Source organism: Triticum urartu, chromosome 5 (assembly GCF_003073215.2).
Source record: "Triticum urartu cultivar G1812 chromosome 5, Tu2.1, whole genome shotgun sequence".
NCBI classification, from domain to species: Eukaryota; Viridiplantae; Streptophyta; class Magnoliopsida; order Poales; family Poaceae; genus Triticum; species Triticum urartu.
Window position 1 is genome coordinate 601,352,674 of NC_053026.1, and position 4,082 is coordinate 601,356,755.

Sequence of the window (4,082 nt, forward strand, 5' to 3'; positions counted from 1 at the left end):
AGAAAGTTCAACTTAAGAACTCCGGTTGGCAAAAAAAAATCAAATCGAACGAAGCAAAAGAAATCAAACGGCGAAAGAAAACAACTCCGTTCTAGTAATCTGGATCTAGGGCAAATTTTACAGTAGCAAAAACATGTTTAAGTTGATTATTCGGAAAGAGGGTTTCGAGACGAAACTCCAAGCGCTTGAATCGCCTGATTCCGACAAACGAGCGAAAAGTTATACTAAAACGAAAATCGGATCAGAAATCGTGATCAGAAAATAACCGCGGAAAATCCGATGAAAAAGACAAACGACGAACAGAATTTTTTTTTTTAAAAAAAACTGCACGGAAAACGAGGCGGCGGCGGCGAACCTCGGGCGGCGCGCTCCGGCGACGGCGGCGGCGGCGGCGGCTAGGGTTAGGGTTTCGAGGCTGGGCTCCTCGGCTCGCCTCGGGCGCTATATAAAGGCCCCGGGCCAGGGAGTCCTGGCCGGGTACGGCCCGAAGTCGGTTTGCGTCTTTTTTTTATAAATCCGCTCGGAAGAAAAATAAAAAGAAATACTAAACGGACTCCAAAAATCACGAAATAAATTTTGCCGGGTTTCTAAAATCAAGCCCGATAAAGTGAACATTTATATGGGCCCAAACTACAACTTTGAAAAACGCGCATTTTTCCTAAATTCAAATAAAAATACCGAAAAACTCCGAAATAAAACTTATTTGATTTTTTATATTAAATCTTCAATATTTCTATATTTTGGGAAAGTCATTTTATTCCCTCTCTCATATTTTTGTAACAGAAATAATTGATGATAAAATAAATAAAATCAAACGATCCTGTTTACATAATTTGAGAAAACTCAAATATGTGAATAACGAAATCCCCAACTCTCTCCGTGGGTCCTTGAGTTGCTTAGGATTTTCTAGGATCAAAACCAAAAGCAAAATAAAATATGATATGCATGATGACCTAATGTATAACATTCCAAATTAAAAATTTGGGATGTTACATGACATGCCGATGCATAGGAAGAGAGTTAGACTTTGTTGTTACATGATATATGTTACTTTGTGCTCACCACTAAATTACAAATCATTGTTAATTAAAATTGGCTTTGATATACCTTGGGATCCGGGTGGATTCATTACTTGAGCACTATATGCCTAGCTTAATGGCTTTGAAAAAAGCGCTGTCAGGGAGACAACCCGGAAGTTTTAGAGAGTCATTTATTTCTGTTGAGTGCTTTCATATAGTTTAAAAACAACAAAAATAAAGAGGGGAACCCAAAGCTCATTCAAAAAGAAAAGTGAAAGTGAGAAAGACAAGCATTGTTGAAGTGGGAGCTAGCCTTGAACTTTGTTCATGCTCACGGAAACTTTGTGAATCTTGATTACAGAAACTTTTCAACAAAAATAATTATCCCCTTGTACAATTCCACTGTATTATAAAAATAATGTGCCAAGGTTTGCCTTTAGGATGTTTACATTTGCTTGATGATTTGTACGGTGCAGGACAGAAACTTTGGCTGTAGTGCGTGATTTTACATTTTTGTTGGAACGTCAAATGGTTCTGATTCTTTTTGCATTGTCTTCCTATACAAATTGTTTATTTTTCCTAATTTTGGTAGAATTTTTCAAGTATCAGAAGTATGGTGAATGTTCAGATTGCTACAGACTGTTCTGGTTTAGACAGATTCTATTTTTGATGCATAGTTTGCTTGTTTTGATGAAACTATCAATTTATATTAGTGGATTAAGCCATGAAAAAGTTATATTAAAGTAGACACAATGCAAAAACAAAATATGAATTGGTTTGCAACAGTACTTAGAGTACTGATTTGCTTTATTATACTAACGGATCTTACCGAGTTTTCTGTTGAAGTTTTGTGTGGATGAAGTGTTCGATGATTGAGAAGGTTTCGATGTGAGAAGAAGGAAGAGAGGCAAGAGCTCAAGCTTGGGGATGCCCGAGGCACCCCAAGTAAATATTCAAGGAGACTCAAGCGTCTAAGCTTGGGGATGCTGGGGAGGCATCCCCTCTTTCTTCAACAAATATCGGTATGTTTTCGGATTCATTTCGTTCATGCCATATGTGCAAGTCTTGGAGCGTCTTTTGCATTTAGGTTTTTACTTTTATTTTATGCACCATGCTGGTATGAGATAGTCCTTGGTTGATTTATAGAATGCTCATTGCACTTCACTTATATCTTTTGAGTATGGCTTTATAGAATGCTTCATGTGCTTCACTTATATCATTTGAAGTTTGGATTGCCTGTTTCTCTGTACATAGACAACCGCCATTTGTAGAATGCTCTTTTGCTTCACTTATATTTGTTAGAGCACGGGCATATCTTTTGTAGAAAGAATAAAACTCTCGTGCTTCACTTATATCTATTTAAAGAGATGACAGGAACTGGTCATTCACATGGTTAGTCATAAAATCCTACATAAACTTGTAGATCGTTGAGTTTGATATGTTTGATTCCTTGCAATAGTTTTGCGATATAAAGATGGTGATATTAGAGTCATGCTAGTCGAGTAATTGTGAAATTGAGAAATTGTGTTGAGGTTTGCAAGTCCTGTAGCATGCACGTATGGTGAACCGTTATGTAACGAAGTCGGAGCATGAGGTGTTTATTGATTGTCTTCCTTATGAGTGGCGGTCGGGGACGAGCGATGGTCTTTTCCTACCAATCTATCCCCCTAGGAGCATGCGTGTAGTACTTTGTTTCGATGACTAATAGATTTTTGCAATAAGTATGTGAGTTCTTTATGACTAATGTTGAGTCCATGGATTATACGCACTCTCACCCTTCCACCATTGCTAGCCTCTCTAGTACCGCGCAACTTTCGCCGGTACCATAAACCCACCATATACCTTCCTCAAAACAGCCACCATACCTACCTATCATGGCATTTCCATAGCCATTCCGAGATATATTGCCATGCAACTTCCATCATCATCATATACATGACTTGAGCATTTATTGTCATATTGCTTTGCATGACCGTAAGATAGCTAGCATGATGCTTTCATGGCTTGTCCGTTTTTTGATGTCATTGCTACGCTAGATCATTGCACATCCCGGTACACCGCCGGAGGCATTCATATAGAGTCATATCTTTGTTCTAGTATCGAGTTGTAATATTGAGTTGTAAGTAAATAAAAGTGTGATGATCATCATTATTAGAGCATTGCCCCAGTGAGGAAAGGATGATGGAGACTATGATTCCCCCATAAGTCGGGATGAGACTTCAGACTTTACAAAAAAGAGAGGCCAAAGAAGCCCAAATAAAAAAAAGAGGCCAAAGAAGCCCACCAAAAAAATTAAAATAAAAAAAAATAAAAAATGAGAGAAAAAGAGAGAAGGGGCAGTGCTACTATCCTTTTACCACACTTGTGCTTCAAAGTAGCACCATGTTCTTCATATAGAGAGTCTCTAGAGTTATCACTTTCATACACTAGTGGGAATTTTCATTATAGAACTTGGCTTGTATATTCCGATGATGGGCTTCCTCAAATGCTCGAGGTCTTCATGAGCAAGCAAGTTGGATGCGCACCCACTTAGTTTCAGTTTGAGCTTTCATATACTTATAGCTCTAGTGCATCCGTTGCATGGCAATCCCTACTCACTCACATTGATATCTATTGATGGGCATCTCCATAGCCTGTTGATACGCCTAGTTGATGTGAGACTATCTTCTCCTTTTTGTCTTCTCCACCATCATATTCTATTCCACCTATAGTGCTATGTCCATGGCTCACGCTCATGTATTGCGTGAAAGTTGAAAAGGTTTGAGAACGTCAAAAGTATGAAACAATTGCTTGGCTTGTCATCGGGGTTGTGCATGATGTGAATGCTTTGTGTGGTGAAGATGGAGCATAGCCAGACTATATGATTTTGTAGGGATAAGCTTTCTTTGGCTATGTTATTTCAATAAGACATAATTGCTTGGTTGGTATGCTTGAAGTATTATTGTTTTTATGTCAAAGGATAGATTATTGCTTTGAATCACTCGTGTCTTAATATTCATGCCATGATTAGACATATGATCAAGATTATGCTAGGTAGCATTCCACATCAAAAATTATCTTTTT